The sequence below is a fragment of the Tachysurus fulvidraco genome, chromosome 3 (genome assembly GCF_022655615.1).
Source record: "Tachysurus fulvidraco isolate hzauxx_2018 chromosome 3, HZAU_PFXX_2.0, whole genome shotgun sequence".
NCBI lineage: Eukaryota > Metazoa > Chordata > Actinopteri > Siluriformes > Bagridae > Tachysurus > Tachysurus fulvidraco.
The window spans coordinates 28,026,733-28,049,530 of NC_062520.1; the positions used below are offsets into that span (position 1 = coordinate 28,026,733).

The window sequence follows — 22,798 nt, forward strand, 5'->3', positions numbered from 1 at the left end:
GCCAATCAGATCCCTCCTGACTGTGTAGACCAGGTAACAGAGGTACGGTGCTTCAGTGATCCTGAAAAAGAGGAAGAGGAAGAGGATCAGTGACCAGAGCCTGGCCAATAAAATCATCACACACCTGAAGGCTTCAAGAAGCCTCTACATCATGTGCCACATCCCAGTCTTCTGCTGGATCGCAGCCACTGTTCTAGAGAGAATGTTGAGTGAAGCAGAGGGTGGAAAGATCCCCAAGACTCTGACTCAAATGTTCACACACTTCCTGATTTTTCAGATCAAACACAAGGACCAAAAGTACCATCAGAAATGTGACCCTGATCCTCAGCAGACCAGAGAGAGTATCATGGCACTGGGAAAACTGGCTTTCCAGCAGCTGGAAAAAGGAAACCTGATCTTCTATGAGGAAGACCTGAGAGAGTGTGGCATTGATGTCAGAGAAGTGTCCGTGTACTCAGTAGTGTGTACCCAGATCTTCAGAGAGGAGTTTGGGCTTCACCTGGGGAAGGTGTTCACGTTTCTCTCCTTCATCAACAGAAATGTAACAGAACATCAAACCTCTTACCTGTGTGATCTTTTCAGGAAGTCAAACATGCTTGATCTCCTCAGGAGTTCAGTGGACAAGGCCTTACAGAGTAAGAATGGACACCTGGACCTGTTCCTCCGCTTCCTTCTGGGTCTCTCACTGGAGTCCAATCAGACTCTCTTCAGACTCTGTTCTTGAGGCAAATATAGGAAAAGTTCAGTGTTTTCTGGGTTGGGATGGTAACTGCCAAAGTGTTTTTTCTTTTTTTTTTTCTTCTCTCTCTCTCTCTCTCTCTTTCTCTCTCTCTCTCTTTACTTGACTGTCATGCATCAGAGACATGGTCTTATTCATTGTTCTTTTATAAAATAACTATTGATTAATGTTTCAATTTTTTATTCAAATAGTACAGGAGGGTCTACCATTCGATTCACTAGTTGGAACGTTAAAGGTATGAATGGGCCAAATAAAAGAGCTCGTATTTTTGCTCATCTTAAAAAATTGAATACTGAAATAGCATTCTTGAAAGAAACACATTTACAGGTAGCAGATCATATAAGACTCAAAAAAAAAAAAAACATGGATTGGTCAAGTCTTCCATTCCCACTTGGGAAATTAAAGCACAATATGATCAGATATCAATTGAAAAAACCCAACAAAATCTGCTTTGGTCTAAAGGTAATTTTTATGAACATGGGGGAAAAGCGGGCCGTTTATTCTCACATCAGATAAAGTGTCAATCAGCTTCCAGATTAATTCCACAGATTCGCAACACAATCACAACAACTGACAGTGGATCCTAAATAAATTAATGAAACTTTTAAAGCATTTTATTCAAATTTATATACTTCAGAATTTCGTGGGGATAGAACAGGCATGTCAGCCTTTTTGTATGACCTGAATATCCAGACTTCTTGGTATTTTGTATTCTCCTGCATCCAGGGAGGTCCCGGAGGTGGTGGTATCCCTGGATGCAGAGAAGGCATTTGATAGCATAGAATGGAGCTATCTATTCGCAGTATTGGAAAAGTTTGGTTTTGGCCAAAAATTTATATCCTGGGTCCAATTACTCTATTCTAACCCTAAAGTATCTGTTATAACAAATAAAATACGTTCACAATTTTTCCCAATACTAAGGGGCACAAGACAGGGTTACCCTTTAAGCCCTCTTCTTTTTGCATTAGCAATAGAGCCTCTTTCCTTTATGCTTAAATCCTTGCAGTCTATACAGGGCATTGACCGAATGGGGATGGAACACAAGGTCTCTTTATATTCAGATGATCTTTTTTTATACATTTCAAATCCAGTAGAAAACGTCCCAAAAATAGTGTGGAAACTATTTTTGGCAGGTTTTCAGGATACAAACTTAACCTTTCTAAAAGTGAATGTTTCCCGATTAACCCTCTTGCTTTACAAATTAAAGCTGCATCCCTCCAATTTCACATCTCTCAATTTGGTTTTAAATATTTGGGAGTTCATATTACTCATACTTTCTCATGTTTATATACAAAAAAATTTTAACACTCATTAGTAATATTAAGTCTGACCTTCAGAGATAGGATACATTGCACTTGTCTCTAGCAGGCAGAGTAAATTGTATAAAAATTAATATATTATCTAGGGGAAGAACCCTAGAATTTGTAAGGAGCTTCTCGAAAGGCAAAGGCCCCAGGGAGGCTTACTGTAGCTCTTCCTGCTTTTATGGGCTACTACTGGGCTGCAAATCTCCAAAAAATTATTTGTTGGTATAATTCCCCTGAGGTTGATTGGTGTAAGGCGGAGGCAAATACTTGTACTTCTACATCACTTTCTGTAATAACAATGAAGCTACCATTCTCTCCCTCTAAATACTCATCGAGCCCAGATGTATGTTAGACAAAGGCATAAACTCAGCAACTCTTCTATGCTAAGCCCTCTCTGTAATAACCATTTGTTTCCAGATGGTAAAATAGATCACACGTATGCACAATGGCAGAGGATAGGCTTGGCCAGGTGTAGTGATTTTTATATAAACAACACATTTGCCAGTTTTAATCTGTTTCAGAGAAATTCCAACTGTCACAGTCCAACCTATTCCGTTACTTTCAAGTCCGACATTTCATTCAATCTTAGAGCTCAACTTTTCCTGACTTACCACCTACTTCACTATTGGATAAAATTCTACAATCTCCTACTTCTCTTAAAGGTCAAATTGCAGCATTATATAAGATGATTATGTCCTCAAATGATTTTTTAATTGACAGAATAAGAGTGGGTAAAGGACATAGGAAGCGAAATACCTGATGAAATTTGGGATGAGGCTCTTAATAGAGTAAATGGACCAACCTCCTGTGCACGCCTCAGCCTTATACAACTTAAAGTCCTCCATCGTGCCTACTACACAAAATGTAGACTTTCAAAAATTTACCCAAATGTTGACGATTTATGTAATCGGTGTAAAGGTGACAAGGTAGACCATTTTCATGTGTTTTGGGCTTGTGACTATTGGACATGCATATTCAAAATATTAAATGAGGCCTTTAGTTTGAATATAAAACCCAGTGTTGAAGTTGCTATTTTTGGAGTACCAGAACATGGAGTATTACTGACAAATAAAGTAAAAAATGTTATTGCTTTTGCCACCTTATTAGGAAGAAGAAGAATATTATTGGAGTGGAAGTCAACAAGCTCGCCTAAAGCCTCAATGTGGTTATGTGATCTAGTATCATTATCAGCAAAACAGATGAGGGTGCTGGGAAGAAGAACCCAAACGCAGGGTCCAAAAAAAGAGAATTTATTAAAATGTCTATATATAAATGCATAAATGCACAGAGGATGTAGCCGGGCAAAGTGTTGGGCTGTACCCCCTACAGAATGCAGCGGCAGAGGGACTAGTCTGACGCCACGGGCGTAACAGTCTCGAAACCGGAAGTTCGATTGACGAGAAATAAAGTAATCCACACGGGGGAAAAAAAAGGACATGAGGGTAATGAAAGAAATGTCATTTTTTGGTGAACTATTTCCATAACTATAAATATTTCAGCTTTTACCCACTCTCATGTCATTCCAATCGTGTTTGATTTGCTTTCTCCTGCCGAATATGTTTGAACTGTACAACACTGAACCCCATTGACTTTTGTGTCCATTGTACTGTATAGGCACATAACCAATGAGACATTTCTTAATATTTTTGTCTTCTACAGAAGAGTTATATATACAGTAGGTTTTAAATGACACAAGGGTGACTAAATGTTTTATTTTGGGTGAACTATTCCTTTAACTTTTACGAATAACTATCATTGTAATTCTCCTCTTTAGGATATTGGCACACACAGTACTCAGGACTCAATCCAGAAGACTGTGTTGGGATTGTTTGTTATAAAAGGTTCAAACATAGAAAATTGCCCAGTAGATGTTGGAGTGATATTGGAGGGTGTGAGAGTTCTTGAAGATCTCAACAATGTAGTGTATGTCACAGCCAAGCTGATAGTGCTGATATATGCATTGAACTTGTGCTGCCCTACAGAACTCAGGTACACTTTTGAAGCACTGCAGAAGATAGATGGCAACAAGCAATCTTTGTGTGTGTGTGTGTGTGTGTGTGTGTGTACCTCAGTATCTCCAGTGTACAGTGTGGATCCTTCAGTCCATCAGAGAACAGCTTCACTCCTGAATCCTGCAGTTCATTGTCACTCAGGTCCAGTTCTTTCAGACTTGAGGAGTTTGAGCTGAGAACTGAGGACAGAACTCTACAGCTTTCCTCTGTCAGATTACACTCCCACAGCCTGGAAGAGAAATAATGAAGTGTTTGATTTAATTCTCTGATAGTGAATTGAGGTGTTTCCATCAGTGAGAAATAAAGTTTCTACCTGAGCACAAGGTTCTAATGTCAGGATAAAAATATAAAATGAACATCTGTGTACAGATGTGACAAGTAAGAATGCGCATCACAGAGAAAAGAATCCTGCAATTTCTCCCCACATCACATTCTCTAGCGCTGAGAAAGAGAGAATTATGAAATTATTTAAAAACGATGAGTGTGAATTTATTTAGAGGATAATTAATGCTTCATGATGTAACCTCTATTGTGAGAGTTAGCTCCTATTCAGGCTGTTATAAGACTTTACAAAATGTAACAATTCAAAACAAGGTCAAAAGAAAGGCTATGTTTTTATTTTGTAAAGGAACTGGTTCACATTGTATTTTTTTTTTTTTACAAGAGACACACTCTACTGTTGCTGATGCTGCTTTTTGGTTGAGTCAATGTTATGTTATAGGTGGAGACTTCAATGTTACACCAGATGAAAGTCTTGACAGACATCCACCTAAAAGTACCCCTCAACTTAACTCTATGATTACAAATTTTTGCAATAATCTTAAAGTATTGGATGTATGGAGACATCTTAACCCTAACACCAAACAGTTTTCTTGGTTTAGACCTAATGCCTCTAGCAAATCGAGAATCGACTATTGGTTAATTTCAGATAATTTTTTACATTTTGTTAAGCATTGCATTATTTCACCAGCACCCCTAACAGATCACTGTGCTATTACCGTGAATGTTACGCCAACACATAAAATTTTACATAGTAAGGGATATTGGAAGTTTAATTCTGATTTGCTTGTAAATGAGGGATTTTGTGCTAAGCTAAAAGATTTAATTAGGGAAATTGAAAATAGTAATGACTTCAGTTCTCATAAAGCCAGGTGGGAATTCCGTAAATTTAAAATTTGTGAATTTTCTATAAACTATAGTAAAATGCTTGCCAAAATAAGAAGACAAAATGAACACACAATTATATCTGAAATTAATAAGTACTGCAGTAAAACTTCTCTGAGTAGCTCAGAGAAAAGTTACTTTATTTCTCTTCAAACACAACTGGGATAACTTGTACATTAAAAAAGCTAAAGGTGCATACATTCGCTCAAAGGCCAAGTGGATAGAAGAGGGAGAGAAGAGCACGTCCTATTTTTGTAGGTTAGAAAGAAGACGGCAATCCAAAAACAGTATTGTTTCCCTAATGGTTAATGAAGTATTTGGTAAAAGTATAGCAATTAGTCAATTGGCAGATGATACTACACTGTTCTTAAAAAACAAAGACCAAATTCCTCTAGGTATTACAGTTACCAAAGACCAGGGATTAAGTACGTAAGAAAATTTTGGGGATGGGGATGGAACACAAGGTCTCTTTATATTCAGATGATCTTTTTTTATACATTTCAAATCCAGTAGAAAACGTTATACAAGCGAAATCAAAAATTTGCACAACATGGATATGTGACATATCAAAACACTCAGCACAATGAGGGGAACTGCCCCACGGATATTCTGGTCATGTGAGGTCACGTGAAAATTAAAAATTTGCACAACATGGACATGTGACATATCAAAAAACTCAGCACAATGAGGGGAACTGCCCCACCGGTATTCTGGTCACGTCACGTGACGTCATGTGTAGCCACGCCCCCAATACAAGCGAAATTAAAAATTTGCACAACATCGACATGTGACATATCAAAACACTCAGCACAATGAGGGGAACTGCCCCATGGGTATTATGTTCACGTCAAATGCTCATGTCCACTCACCTCCAAAAGTATTGGCACCCTAGCGGTCCAGTAGCTTTCACAATCTTTCTGTCCACTCACCTCCAAAATGCACCGGTCTTTGCGAATACTTGCACCATCAAAGCCAACATCAAAGTTTGTCGCGACGAACTTTACAAATCTAGTTATGTTCAACATTCTGATTTCCGTTATAAGCTTATTATTATTATTATTATTATTATTATTATTATTATTATTCTTAGACAAAAATTTATTAAAAAAAATGCGGCCCAGGGCATTCGAGCCACATGCACCAAATTCGGATATGTCGTAGACCCTGGTCTGAAGTTTGTTGCTTCTATTTTTCTAAGCGATCGGAATTCTGGCATTCCCGGTTCGGAAGCTCAAAGTGGCCTTTTTTCCCATAGACTTCCATTATAAACTTCTGAAGTTTGTTATTCGGCAAGTTTTCGAGCGATTTATACCGAACTCGGACAGGTTCTTTAGGACCTTACTCCGGACCAAATTTTTATTTCGGAGTTCCGATGGAATTTTCGGTTTTCCTGTAGTCGACGATTGAACATCCCATAGACTTGAATAGGGAATTCCGAAAAGTCCTCTAAGCTCTCACACACACAATACATCCAACATTAAGAATTGCATGTACTGTTCTATGCAGTATAATAAGTAGAATCCCATAATGACTGCAGTATTGACATGAAATGTCCAAACCCTCAGTAGATTTTTTTGCCAAAAGTATTGGCACCCCACCGGGTATTCTGGTGACGTCACGTGACGTCACGTGTAGCCCAGCCCCCAAAACAAGCGAAATAAAAAATTTGCACAACATGGACATGTGACATATCAAAACACTCAGCACAATGAGGGGAACTGCCCCACGGGTATTCTGGTCACGTCACGTGAGGTCACGTGACATCACGTGAAAATTGAAAATTTGCACAACATGGACATGTGACATATCAAAACACTCAGCACATTGAGGGGAACTGCCCCACGGCTATTCTGGTCACGTCACGTGACATCACATGAGGTCACGTGTAGCACCGCCCCCAAAAGAAGCGAAATCAAAAATTTGCACAACATGGACATGTGACATATCAAAACACTCAGCACATTGAGGGGAACTGCCCCACGGGTAATCTGGTCACGTCATGTGACGTCACGTGTAGCCCCGCCCCCAAAACAAACGAAATCAAAAATTTGCACAACATAATCATGTGACATATCAAAACACTCAGCACATTGAGGGGAACTGCCAAAGGGGTATTCTGGTCACGTCACGTGACATCACGTGTAGCCCCGCCCCAAAACAAGCGAAATCAAAAATTTGCACAACATGGACATGTGACATATCAAAACACTCAGCACATTGAGGGGAACTGCCCCACGGGTATTCTGGTCACGTCACGTGACATCACGTGTAGCCCCGCCCCCAAAACTGACGAAATCAAAAATTTGCACAACATGGACATGTGACATATCAAAACACTCAGCACATTGAGGGGAACTGCCCCAGGGGTATTCTGGTCACGTCCCGTGACATCACGTGTAGCCCCGCCCCAAAACAAGTGAAATCAAAAATTTGCACAACATGGACATGTGACATATCAAAACACTCAGCACAATGAGGGGAACTGCCCCACGGGTATTCTGGCCACGTCACGTGACGACACGTGAAAATTAAAAATTTGCACAACATGGACATGTGACATATCAAAACACTCAGCACAATGAGGGGAACTGCCCCACGGGTATTCTGGTCATGTCACGTGACGTCACGTGTAGCCCCGCCCCCAAAACAAGCGAAATCAAAAATTTGCACAACATGGACATGTGACATATCAAAACACTCAGCACATCGAGGGGAACTGCCCCACGGGTATTCTGTTAACGGCACGTGACGTCACGTGTAGCCCCGCCCCCAAAACAAGCGAAATTAAAAATTTGCACAACATGGACATGTGACATATCAAAACACTCAGCACTATGAGAGGAACTACCTCACGGGTATTCGGATCACGTCACATGCTCATATCCGCTCACCTCCAATAGTATTGGCACTCTAGCGGTCCAGTAGCTTTCACAAGCTTTTTGTCAACTCGCCTCCAAAATGCACCGGCCTTTGCGAATACTTGCACCGTCAAAGCCAACATCAAAGTTTGTCACGACGAACTTTACAAATCTAGTTATTATTATTATTCTTAGACAAAAATTTATTTAAAAAAATGCGGCCCAGGGCGTTCGAGCCACATGCACCAAATTCGGATATGTCGTAGACCCTGGTCTGAAGTTTGTTGCTTCTATTTTTCTAAGCGATCGGAATTCCGGCATTCCCGGTACGGAAGCTCAAAGTGGCCTTTTTTCCCATAGACTTCCATTATAAACTTTTGAGGTTTGTAACTTGGCAAGTTTGAGTGATTTACACCGAACTCGGACAGGTTCTTTTGGACCTCACTCCGGACGAAGTTTTTATTTCGGACTTCCGACGGAATTTTCGGTTTTCCCGTAGTCGACGATCGAACATCCCATAGACTTGAATAGGGAATTCCGAAAAGTCCTCTAAGCTCTCACACACACAATACATCCAACATTAAGAATTGCATGTACTTTTCTATGCAATATAATAAGTAGAATCCCAAAATGACTGCAGTATTGACATGAAATGTCCAAACCCTCAGTAGCCACTTTTTGCCAAAAGTATTGGCACCCCACCGGGTATTCTGGTGACGTCACACGACACCACATGACGTCACGTGTAGCCCCGCCCCCAAAACAAGCGAAATCAAAAACTTGCACAACATGGACATGTGACATATCAAAACACTCAGCACAATGAGGGAAACTGCCCCATGGGTATTATAGTCACGTGACGTGACGTCACGTGTAGCACCGCCCCCAAAACCAGCGAAATTAAAAATTTGCACAACATGGACATGTGTCATATCAAAACACTCAGCACATTGAGGGGCACTGCCCCATGGGTATTCTGGTCACGTCACGTGACATCACATGTAGCCCAGCCCCCAAAACAAGCGAAATCAAAAATTTGCATAACATGGACATGTGACATATCAAAACACTCAGCACAATGAGGGGAACTGCCCCATGGGTATTCTGGTCACGTCACATGACGTCACGTGTAGCCCCACCCCCATAAAAAGCAAAATCAAAAACTTGCACAACATGGACATGTGACATATCAAATTACTCAGCACAATGAAGGAAACTGCCCCACTGGTATTATAGTCACGTCACGTGACATCACGTATAGCCCCGCCCCCAAAACAAGTGAAATCAAAAATTTGCACAACATGGACATGTGACATATCAAAACACTCAGCACAATGAGGGGAACTGCCCCACGGGTATTATGGTCATGTCACGTGACGTCACGTGATGTCACATGTAGCCCCTCCCCAAAAACAAGCAAAATTAAAAATTTGCACAACATGGACATGTGACATATCAAAACACTCAGCACAATGAGGGGAACTGCCCCACGGGTATTCTGGTCACGTGACGTCACGTGTAGCCCCGCCCTCAAAAGAAGCGAAATCAAAAATTTGCACAACATGGACATGTGACATATCAAAACACTCAGCACAATGAGGGGAACTACCTCACGGGTTTTCAGATCATGTCACATGCTCATGTCCGCTCACCTCCAAAAGTATTGGCACCCCAGCGGTCCAGTAGCTTTCACAATCTTTCTGTCCACCGGCCTTTGCGAATACTTGCACCATCAAAGCCAACATCAAAGTTTGTCGTGACAAACTTTACAAATCTAGTTATGTTGGCTTTGTAGAAGCCAACATTCTGATTTCCGTTATAAGCTTATTATGTTGGCTTTGTCGAAGCCAACATTCTGATTTCCGTTATAAGCTTATTATGTTGGCTTTTTAGATGCCAACATTCTGATTTCCGTTATAAGCTTATTATTATTATTATTATTATTATTATTATTATTATTATTAGGGGTCAAGCCCCGAAGGGGCGAAGACACCTATTGTTATTATCGGTTTTCTTCTTCTTCTGCTTCTTCTTCTTCTTATTATTATTATTATTATTATTAGGGGTCAAGCCCCGAAGGGGCGTAGACACCTATTGTTATTGTCGGTTTTATTATTATTATAATAATAATAATAATAATAATAATAATAATAATAATTATTATTATTATTATTATTATTATTATTTTCTGTAAAACCTCATTTTTCGAACTCCTCCTAGACCAGGGATCGGCAATCTTAAACACTCAAAGAGCCATTTGGACCCGTTTGCCTTACCACAGGGAGCCACAAAACCCTTTTGACATCTAAAACGAAGATAACACTGCATATATCGTTTTTTACCTTTATGGAAAGTATAGAAAAAAACTGTAATGTGTGCATTTATGAAATCAATTAACTGCTACCGATAAAATTGCTAAACGCAATTTTATTCCTGCAGCCAAACAAAAATATTTTGAACAGTTTGAACTAACCTTAAGTAACAAGACGCTGGGTTGAAGGTTACTTTCCAATAAAATGTTTAATATATAATTGAGTCCTTCGTATTCATGACCAGGGCTCTCAAGTTTTGAAGACAGGCAAGCATGACATCTCCAACCCCTCACTTTTTTCATTGGATGTTGCATTAAATCTTTCCCCGATAGTGCTATTTTCTGATTGGCTATTGTGTAGCCTCTTTTTTGATTGGCTGATAAGTGTCAGGCTCGACTAAGAACTGAGACGCGCTTGATTCCTGCCCGGTTCCACAGAGACAGCGGTGCGGACTGATACAGTTTGGGCGCTGCGGCTTATTAAATATATGATAGTCAAAAAGTTTTTCTGCGTGAGAATATGATGTGCGGCGGGAGAGTGTGAGAAAAGACCGAAATGCGTGACTGTCACTCTCAATGCATGACACTTGACAGCCATGCATAACATAAAAAATATATTATATATACTTGCCGGCTGCAGCAAACCAAAAATGCGCCTGCTTCTGTGTGTCGGATTTTGCAAGTCGGCAGTTATGACGCATATTTTGAGCGACCAAAAATAAATAAATAAAATAAGCACGGTTTATTTTAATGTTACAAGAGCATCATGATTTTAGGATTTAGAATTACATTTTTTAAAAAACTAACTAACAAAAAAATAAAATAAAATAAAATATTTATTTTACAAATCTACAGGGAGCCGCAGCAGAGGGATGAAAGAGCCACTTGCGGCTCCAGAGCCGCGGGTTGCCGACCCCTGTCCTAGACCGTTTGTCCGATTTGCATGTCCTTTGGTATCTAGCATCTGGAGACACCCTAGACAAAAAGTCAAAAGTCAAATCAAAAGTTTTTTGATAGACCAATGCCTTCTCGTATACGGTGTCAACATACATGATGGCGAGCACGCCAAAACAGACGTGAGGCCGTATCTTCCCAAAACTTATGCGTGTCAACACGAAACTTGGGATATGTCATTATAGTCATGACCTGAGGGTGCATGCAACATTTTGTGACAGCGCCACCTAGGGGCAACGTGATTTTAAAAACAATGCCATATCGCTACGAAACTTGGTATGGTTCATCAGCGACATGTTCTGAACGCATATGATCGGCTTGACCCCGGAATGGCTGCTTGCAGCTATATTTATTATTATTATTATTAGGGATCAAGCCCCGAAGGGGCGTAGACACCTATTGTTATTGTCTTCTTCTTATTATTATTCTTCCTTTTCTTCCATTGAAGTCAATGGCAGCCCATAGAACCGTATGTAGGAAAGTTATGTAATTTGGCACACATGTAGAGGCCAGTCTTAAAAGTTATTCTAGCAAGTTTGGTGTGTCTAGCTCAAACCCTTTAGCGCCACCAACAGTCCAAACATCCAATTATGTTCATGTTCATAACTGCTGACTGGTAAGGCCTAGAGACACAGTTATTGCATATTTTGGATCCTTTGCTCATGCCGAATCGAATGCACCACATGAAATCATTTCTGTCATGAATACCTTTCCGCCATGTTGAATTTTCCGTAATACGTACTTTGTCGAACTCCTCCTAGACCGTTTGTCCGATTTGCATGTCCTTTGGTATCTAGCATCAAGAGACACCCTAGACAAAAATTTATCAAAAGCTTTTTGATAGACCAATGCCTTCTCGTATACCGTGGCAACATACATGGTGGCGAGCACGCCAAAACAGACTTGAGGCTGTATCTTTGCAAAACTTATGCGTGTCGACACGAAACTTGGTAAATGTCATTATAGTCATGACCTGAGGGTGCATGCAACATTTCGTGACAGCGCCACCTAGTGGTCACAAGATTTTAAAAACAGCTATTTTCGCTTATAACTACTGCAATCTTTAGTCTAAAATCATGAAGGAGGTGTTGTTAGACTCCTTGAGGCATGCTGAGTCAAACGATACCAAACCGTGGCAAAATACATGGTGGCGATGACGTCAAAACAGACATAAGGCTGTATCTTCGCAAAACTTATGCGTGTTGACACGAGACTTGGTATATGTCAGTATAGTCATGACCTGAGGGTGCATGCAATGTTTCGTGACAGCGCCACCTAGTTGCAATGAGATGTTAAAAACAATGCCATATCGCTATGAAAACTCGGTTTGGTTCATCAGCGACATGTTCTGAGCGCATGTGATCGGCTTGAGCCCAGAATGGCTGCTTGCAGCTATATTTATTAGGGGTCAAGCCCCGAAGGGGCGTAGACACCTATTGTTATTGTCGGTTTTCTTCTTCTTCTTCTTCTTCTTATTATTATTCCTCTTCTTCCATTGAAGTCAATGGCAGCCCATAGAACCGTACGTAGGAAAGTTATGTAATTTGGCACACATGTAGAGGCCATTCTTAGAAGTTACTATAGCAACTTTGGTGTGTCTAGCTCAAACCCTTTAGCGCCACCAACAGTCCAAAATCCAATTATGTGCATGTTCATAACTGCTGACTGGTAAGGCCTAGAGACACAGTTCTTGCATATTTTGGATCCTTTGCTCATGCTAATTCGAATGCACCATATGACATCATTTCCGTCATGAATACCTTTCCGCCATTTTGAATTTTCCATAAAACCTAATTTTTCTAACTCCTCCTAAACGTTTGTCTGATTTGCATGTCCTTTTGTATCTAGCATCTAGAGACACCCGAGACAAAAAGTTATCAAAAGCTTTTTGATAGACCAATGCCTTCTCGTATACTGTGTCAGCATACATGATGGCAAGCACGCCAAAACAGACGTGAGGCTGTATCTTCGCAAAACTTATGCGTGTCGACACGAAACTTCGTAAATGTCATTATAGTAATGACCTGAGGGTGCATGCAATGTTTCGTGACAGCGCCACCTAGTGGCCACGAGATTTTAAAAATAGCTATTTTCGCTTATAACTACTGCAAACTTTAGTCTAAAATCATGAATGGAGTGTTGTTAGACTCCATTAGGCATGCTGAGTCAAACGGTTTTCGGACGACCATTTTGTGTGGTGGCGAGCACGCCAAAACAGACGTGAGGCTGTATCTTCGCAAAACGTATGCGTATCGACACGAAACTTGGTATATGTCATTATAGTCATGAGCTGAGTGTGCATGCAACGTTTCGTGACAGCGCCACCTAGTGGTCACAAGATTTTAAAAACAGCTATTTTCGCTTATAACTACTGCAATCTTTAGTCTAAAATCATGAAGGAGGTGTTGTTAGACTCCTTGAGGCATGCTGAGTCAAACGATACCAAACCGTGGCAAAATACATGGTGGCGATGACGTCAAAACAGACATAAGGCCGTATCTTCGCAAAACTTATGCGTGTTGACACGAGACTTGGTATATGTCAGTATAGTCATGACCTGAGGGTGCATGCAATGTTTCGTGACAGCGCCACCTAGTTGCAATGAGATGTTAAAAACAATGCCATATCGCTATGAAAACTCGGTTTGGTTCATCAGCGACATGTTCTGAGCGCATTTGATCGGCTTGACCCCGGAATGGCTGCTTGCAGCTATATTTATTAGGGGTCAAGCCCCGAAGGGGCGTAGACACCTATTGTTATTGTCGGTTTTCTTCTTCTTATTATTAGGGGTCAAGCCCCGAAGGGGCGTAGACACCTATTGTTATTGTCGGTTTTCTTCTTCTTTTTATTATTCTTCTTCTTCCTCTTCTTCCATTGAAGTCAATGGCAGCCCATAGAACCGTATGTAGGAAAGTTATGTAATTTGGCACACATGTAGAGGCCAGTCTTATGTGTTCTGAGCACATGTGATCGGCTTGACCCCGGAATGGCTGCTTGCAGCTATACTTAGGGGTCAAGCCCCGAAGGGGCGTAGACACCTATTGTTATTGTCAGTTTTCTTCTTCTTCTTCTTCTTCTTATTATTATTATTATTATTAGGGGTCAAGCCCCGAAGGGGCGTAGACACCTATTGTTATTGTCGGTTTTCTTATTATTAGGGGTCAAGCCCCGAAGGGGCGTAGACACCTATTGTTATTGTCGGTTTTCTTATTATTATTATTATTAGGGGTCAAGCCCCGAAGGGGTGTAGACACCTATTGTTATTGTCAGTTTTCTTCTTCTTCTTCTTCTTCTTCTTCTTCTTCTTATTATTATTATTCCTCTTCTTCCATTGAAATCAATGGCAGCCCATAGAACCGTATGTAGGAAAGTTATGTAATTTAGCACACATGTAGAGGCCAGGCTTAGAAGTAACTCTAGCAACTTTGGTGTGTCTAGCTCAAACCCTTTAGCGCCACCAACAGTCCAAAATCCATCTATGATTATGTTCATAACTGCTGACTCGTAAGGCCTGGAGACACAGTTCTTGCACATTTTGGATCCTTTGCTCATGCCGATTCGAATACACCATATGACATCATTTCTGTCATGAATACCTTTCCGCCATTTTGAATTTTCCGTAAAACCTACTTTTTCGAACTCCTCCTAGACCGTTTGTCCAATTTGCATGTCCTTTGGTATCTAGCATCTAGAGACACCCGAGACAAAAAGTTATCAAAAGCTTTTTGATAGACCAATGCCTTCTCGTATACCGTGGCAACATACATGGTGGCGAGCACGCCAAAATGGACGTGAGACAGTATCTTTGCAAAACTTATGCGTGTCGACACGAAACTTGCTACATGTCATTATAGTCATGACCTGAGGGTGCATGCAAAGGTTCGTGACAGCGCCACCTAGTGGCCACGAGATTTTAAAAATAGCTATTTTCGCTTATAACTACTGCAAACTTTAGTCTAAAATCATGAATGGAGTGTTGTTAGACTCCATGAGGCATGCTGAGTCAAACGATACCAAACGGTTTTCGGACGGCCATTTTGTGTGGTGGCGAGCACGCCGAAACAGACGTGAGACTGTATCTTCGCAAAACGTATGCGTGTCGACACGAAACTTGGGATATGTCATTATAGTCATGACCTGAGGGTGCATGCAACGTTTCATGACAGCACCACCTAGTGGTCACAAGATTGTAAAAACAGCTGTTGTCGCTTATAACTACTGCAAACTTTAGTCTAAATTTATGAAGGAGGTGTTGTTAGACTCCTGAGTCATGCTGAGTCAAACGAAACCCAACCGTCGCATCATACGTGGCGGCGAGCATGCCAAAACAGACATGAGGCTGTATGTTCGGAAAACTTATGCGTCTCGACACGAAACTTGGGCTATGTCATTATAGTCATGACCTGAGAGTGCATGCAACGTTTTGTGACAGCGCCACCTAGTGGCAACGAGATTTTAAAAACAATGCCATATCGCTACGAATCTTGGTATGGTTCATCAGCGACATGTTCTGAGCGCATATGATCGGCTTGACCCCGGAATGGCTGCTTGCAGCTATATTTATTATTATTATTCTTCCTCTTCTTCCATTGAAGTCAATAGCAGCCCATAGAACCGTACATAGGAAAGTTATGTAATTTGGCACACATGTAGAGGCAAGTGTTAGAAGTTATTCTAGCAACTTTGGTGTGTCTAGATCAAACCCTTTAGCGCCACCAACAGTCCAAACATCCAATTATGTTCATGTTCATAACTGCTGACTCGTAAGGCCTAGAGACACAGTTCTTGGATATTTTGGACCCTTTGCTCATGCCGAATCGAATGCACCATATGACATCATTTCTGTCATGAATACCTTTCCGCCATTTTGAATTTTCCGTGATACATACGTTGTCGAACTCCTCCTAGATCGTTTGTCCGATTTGCATGTCCTTTGGTATCTAGCATCTAGAGACACCCGAGACAAAAAGTTATCAAAAGCTTTTTGATAGACCAATGCCTTCTCGTATACCGTGGCAACATACATGGTGGCGAGCACGCCAAAACAGACGTGAGGCTGTATCTTCGCAAAACTTGTGTGTCGACACAAAACTTGGTGTATGTCATTATAGTCATGACCTAAGGGTGTATGCAACGTTTTGTGACAGCGCCTCCTAGTGGCCACGAGATTTTAAAAACAGCTATTTTTGCTTATAACTACTGCAAATGTGAGTCTAAAATCATGAAGGGAGTGTTGTTAGACTCCTTGAGGCATGCCAAGTCAAACGATAACAAACGGTTTTTGGACGGCCATTTTGTGTGGTGGCGAGCACGCCAAAACAGACGTGAGGCTGTATCTTTGCAAAACTTGTGTGTGTTGACACAAAACTTGGTGTATGTCATTATAGTCATGACCTGAGGGTGCATGCAACGTTTCGTGACAGCGCCACCTAGTGGTCAAAAGATTTTAAACACAGCTATTTTTGCTCATAACTACTGCAAACTTTAGCCTAAAATCATGAAGGAAGTGTTATTAGACTCCTTGATGCATGCTGAGTTAAACGATACCAAACCGTGGCAACATACATGGTGGCGATCATGCCAAAACAGACGTGAGGCTGTATCTTCGCAAAACCTATGTGGGTCGACACAAAACTTGGTATATGTCATTATAGTTATGACCTGAGGGTGTATGCAACGTTTCGTGACAGCGCCACCTAGTGGCCACGAGATTTTAAAAACAGCTATTTTTGCTTATAACTACAGCAAACGTGAGTCTAAAATCATGAAGGGAGTGTTGTTAGACTCCTTGAGGCATGCCGACTCAAACGATACCAAATGGTTTTTGGACGGCCATTTTGTGTGGTGGCGAGCACGCCAAAACAGACGTGAGGCTGTATCTTCGCAAAACTTATGCGTGTTGACACGAAACTTGGTGTATGTCAGTATAGTCATGACCTGAGGGTGCATGCAATGTTTCGTGACAGCGCCACCTAGTTGCAATGAGATGTTAAAAACAATGCCATATCGCTATGAAAACTCGGTTTGGTTCATCAGCGACATGTTCTGAGCGCATGTGATCGGCTTGACCCCGGAATGGCTGCTTGCAGCTATATTTATTAGGGGTCAAGCCCCGAAGGGGCGTAGACACCTATTGTTATTGTCGGTTTTCTTATTATTATTATTATTAGGGGTCAAGCCCCGAAGGGGCGTAGACACCTATTGTTATTGTCGGTTTTCTTCTTCTTTTTATTATTATTCTTCTTCCTCTTCTTCCATTGAAGTCAATGGCAGCCCATAGAACCGTATGTAGGAAAGTTATGTAATTTGGCACACATGTAGAGGCCAGTCTTATGTGTTCTGAGCACATGTGATCGGCTTGACCCCGGAATGGCTGCTTGCAGCTATACTTAGGGGTCAAGCCCCGAAGGGGCGTAGACACCTATTGTTATTGTCAGTTTTCTTCTTCTTCTTCTTCTTCTTCTTCTTCTTATTATTATTAGGGGTCAAGCCCCGAAGGGGCGTAGACACCTATTGTTATTGTCGGTTTTCTTATTATTAGGGGTCAAGCCCCGAAGGGGCGTAGACACCTATTGTTATTGTCGGTTTTCTTATTATTATTATTATTAGGGGTCAAGCCCCGAAGGGGTGTAGACACCTATTGTTATTGTCAGTTTTCTTCTTCTTCTTCTTCTTCTTCTTATTATTATTATTATTCCTCTTCTTCCATTGAAATCAATGGCAGCCCATAGAACCGTATGTAGGAAAGTTATGTAATTTAGCACACATGTAGAGGCCAGGCTTAGAAGTAACTCTAGCAACTTTGGTGTGTCTAGCTCAAACCCTTTAGCGCCACCAACAGTCCAAAATCCATCTATGATTATGTTCATAACTGCTGACTCGTAAGGCCTGGAGACACAGTTCTTGCACATTTTGGATCCTTTGCTCATGCCGATTCGAATACACCATATGACATCATTTCTGTCATGAATACCTTTCCGCCATTTTGAATTTTCCGTAAAACCTACTTTTTCGAACTCCTCCTAGACCGTTTGTCCAAATAGTGGCCACGAGATTTTAAAAACAGCTATTTTTGCTTATAACTACAGCAAACGTGAGTCTAAAATCATGAAGGGAGTGTTGTTAGACTCCTTGAGGCATGCCGACTCAAACGATACCAAATGGTTTTTGGACGGCCATTTTGTGTGGTGGCGAGCACGCCAAAACAGACGTGAGGCTGTATCTTCGCAAAACTTATGCGTGTTGACACGAAACTTGGTGTATGTCATTATAGTCATGACCTGATGGTGCATGCAACGTTTCGTGACAGCGCCACCTAGTGGCCACAAGATTTTAATAACAGCTATTTTCACTTATAACTACTGCAAACTTTAGTCTAAAATCATGAAGGAGGTGTTGTTAGACTCCTTGAGGCATGCTGAGTCAAACAATACCAAACCGTGGCAACATACATGGCGGCGAGCACGCTAAAACAGACATGAGGCTGTATGTTCGCAAAACTTATGCGTGTCGACATGAAACTTGGTAAATGTCATTACAGTCATGACCTGAGAGTGCATGCAACGTTTTGTGACAGCGCCACCTATTGGCAACGAGATTTTATAAACAATTCCATATCGCTACGAAATTTGGTATGGTATGGCTTGCAGCTATATTTATTATTATTATTATTATTATTATTATTATTATTATGTTGGCTTTGTAGAAGCCAACATTCTGATTTCCGTTATAAGCTTATTATTATTATTATTATTATTATTATTATTATTATTCTTTGACAAAAATGTATTGAAAAAAATGCGGCCTAGGGCATTCGAGCCACATGCACCAAATTCGGATATGTCGTAGACCCTGGTCTGAAGTTTGTTGCTTGTATTTTTCTAAGCAATCGGAATTCCGGCATTCTCGGTACGGAAGCTCAAATTGGCCTTTTTTCCCATAGACTTCCATTATAAACTTTTGAGGTTTATAACTCGACAAGTTTTCGAGAGATTTACACCAAACTCAGGTTCTTTAGGACCTTACTCCGGACGAAGTTTTTATTTCGGAGTTCCGACGGAATTTTCGGTTTTCCTGTAGTCGACGGTCGAACATCCCATAGACTTGAAAAGTCCTCTAAGCTCTCACACACACAATACATCCAACATTAAGAATTGCATGTACTGTTCTATGCAGTATTATAAGTAGAATCCCATAATGACTGCAGTATTGACATGAAATGTCCAAACCCTCAGTAGCCACTTTTTGCCAAAAGTATTGGCACCCCACCGGGTATTCTGGTGACGTCACTCGACACCACATGACGTCACATGTAGGCCCGCCCCCAAAACAAGCGAAATCAAAAATTTGCACAACATTGAAATGTGACATATCAAAACACTCAGCACAATGAGGGGAACTGCCCCACGGGTATTCTGGTCACGTGACGTGACGTCACATGTAGCCCCGCCCCAAAAACAAGCAAAATTAAAAATTTGCACAACATGGACATGTGACATATCAAAACACTCAGCACAATGAGAGGAACTGCCCCACGGGTATTATGGTCACGTCACGTGACGTCACGTGATGTCACATGTAGCTCCGCCCCCAAAACAAGAAAAATAAAAAAATTGCACAACATGGACATGTGACATATCAAAACACTCAGCACAATGAGGGGAATTGCCCCACGTGTATTCTGGTCATGTCACGTGACTTCATGTGTAGCCCCGCCCCCAAAACAAGCAAAATTAAAAATTTGCACAACATGGACATGTGACATATCAAAACACTCAGCACAATGAGGGGAACTGCCCCACAGGTATTCTGGTCACGTCACGTCACATGAGGTCACGTGACATCACGTGAAATTTACAAATTTGCACAACAGGGACATGTGACATATCAAAACACTCAGCACAATGAGGGGAACTGCCCCATGGGTATTCTGGCCACGTCACGTGACGTCACGACGGAATTTTCAGTTTTCCCGTAGTCGATGATCGAACATCCCATTCCCATCCCATCCCCGACTTGAATGGGGAATTCCGAAAAGTCCTGTAAGCTCTCACACACACACCGTGTGCAGAGCTCAGGCACGGCTTCTCTCTCTCTGTGACCCACGCAGTATAATAATAATTAGAATCCCATAATGACTGCAGTATTGACATGAAATGTCCAAACCCTCAGTAGCCACTTTTTGCCAAAAGTATTGGCACCCCACCGGATATTCTGGTGACTTCACTCGACACCACGTGACGTCACATATAGCCCCGCCCCTAAAACAAGCGAAATCAAAAATTTGCACAACATGGACATGTGACATATAAAAACACTCAGCACAATGAGGGGAACTGCCCCACAGGTATTCTGGTTACATCACGTGACGTCACGTGTAGCCACGCCCCCAAAACAAGCGAAATCAAAAATCTGCACAAAATGGACATGTGACATATCAAAACACTCAGCACATTGAGGGAAACTGCCCCACGGGTATTATAGTCACGTCACGTGACGTCACGTGACGTCACATGTAGCCCCGCCCCAAAAACATGCAAAATTAAAAATTTGCACAACATGGACAGGTGACATATCAAAACACTCAGCACAATGAGGGGAACTGCCCCACGGGTATTCTGGTCACGTTATGTGACGTCACGTATTTTAGCCTAGACATCCTTTACAAAAATAAGAAAACGTGTATTAATAAAACGAAGGACGACATTTTATTTAGATCACCCAAATTGCTTCATCTAAATAAAATGTCGTCCTTCGTTTTATTAATACACGTTTTCTTATTTTTGTAAAGGATGTCTAGGCTCTAATAGCAATCCTTAAATCTAATATATAATATGTCAAATATAAAGAGCTGATTTCATCATAACAGCATGTAAAACGCTTGCATTCTATGAAAATGTATCAAATATGACAATAAATGCTTCACTAACTCCAGTCAGAAAAATTTACATCCAATTAAATGTGTGAAATATGAAAACATTTCATGTAACAGTGTACAAGTTAAAGAACACAGAATCCAATGAAACAGTCAGGTCACAGTAATAATAATAATAATAATAATAATAATAAAAGTTTATTAACGATACACAGTTTAATTAATGATAAAAAATAAAAATAAAAAGTTACAGTTTGTCTGCAAAAATTAATGCTCGCAGAACTCTTAGTGCTGGTAAACTCTGCTGTAACAAAACTGTATCTAACACAGAAATCATTTATAATAAAGTAGATTTAACATGTACAAAAGTAATATTCAAAAAGCATTTACCTTATTCCTTCCAAGCTCCGATGCCATGCGCGCTCTCCTGTTCACTGATCTGGGATCTGTCGTGAGTCGGAGCACGGCTGTCACTTGGCCGTGAGGTAATCTCGGTTTAACTGACTGAAAGGCTAAATTGCGCGTATAACATTCGTTTATACAGTAAAGCAGATTTTTCTATGGCTATGAACATCGTTAAATACATATTGAATAACTGAAGGCGCAAAGAAAATGGCGGCTTCTCGCACTGGTGTCATCTGATTTTACGTTGACGTGCATGCTCTCTTTCACGTCCGTGTTCGCAACCCAGCGCCGCTGGGTTACAGCTCAAAACAATTTTCAACCCAAACTTGGGTTAAAACAGCCCAAAGTCCTACGCAGCAGTCTCAACCCAGCATTTGTGTTGAAAAAATGCTGGGTCAGAATTGTTTCGTTATTCTGAATAAATATACTATGATCCACAAATAAATATAAAGAGTTTCACAAATATTTTTAAATCAACAAATGCACAATAAGCAAACCGTAAATATATGCTACAAATTTCACAAAAAGAAATGAAATTCACAAATAAATAAAATGGGATTTGCAAATAAAAAATATTTATATATATATTTAATTGTATTTATTTGTGAATGGCTTCCTGCTCATTTGTGAATCGCGTTCTGTGCAATTGTGAATCACTGCACGCATTTGTGGATTTGAAACATTTCTAACGTCAAGACGTGCACAAGAATCCACAAATAGTTGGACTCCGCCCACCGTCTACGCCAGCCAATCAAACAACAGACCATTCACAATTGCACAGAACGCCATTCACAAACAAATACTATTTTTAAATATTTTTTTTATTTGCAAATCCCATTTTATTTATTTGTGAATTTCATTTCTTTTTGTGAAATTTGTGACATATATTTACGGTTTGCTTATTGTGCATTTGTTGATTTAAAAAATATTTGTGAAACTCTTTATATTTATTTGTGGATCATAGTATATTTACTCAGAATAACGAAATAATTCTGACCCCATATTTAGGAGTGCTGCTGGAAAGCGCGCGTGTCATTTCGTGCACGATTGCACGCGCATATGAACGCATGTTCACGCGTGGCGCGGTTATCGAGCTGCCGTTTATAAACACCGTTGCCCTTGGGCGTTTATTCACGCGAATGTTCACGCAATAAATTTTTGTGTGACAGACAGA

The 22,798-nt window shown here is 40.7% G+C and overlaps 1 long non-coding RNA gene across 2 annotated transcripts; it reads right to left on the bottom strand.

Moving 5' to 3' along the window:
- Positions 1–4,174, bottom strand: LOC125140820. Of its 2 annotated transcripts, none has more exons than XR_007140072.1 (3): positions 4,114–4,174; positions 566–714; positions 1–61 (listed from the first exon to the last, which is right to left on the bottom strand). It is a non-coding gene; the product is annotated as an uncharacterized LOC125140820 (long non-coding RNA). The 2 variants fall into 2 exon arrangements; XR_007140071.1 differs by having other exon boundaries at positions 566–719.
- Positions 4,175–22,798: the final 18,624 nt, after the last annotated feature.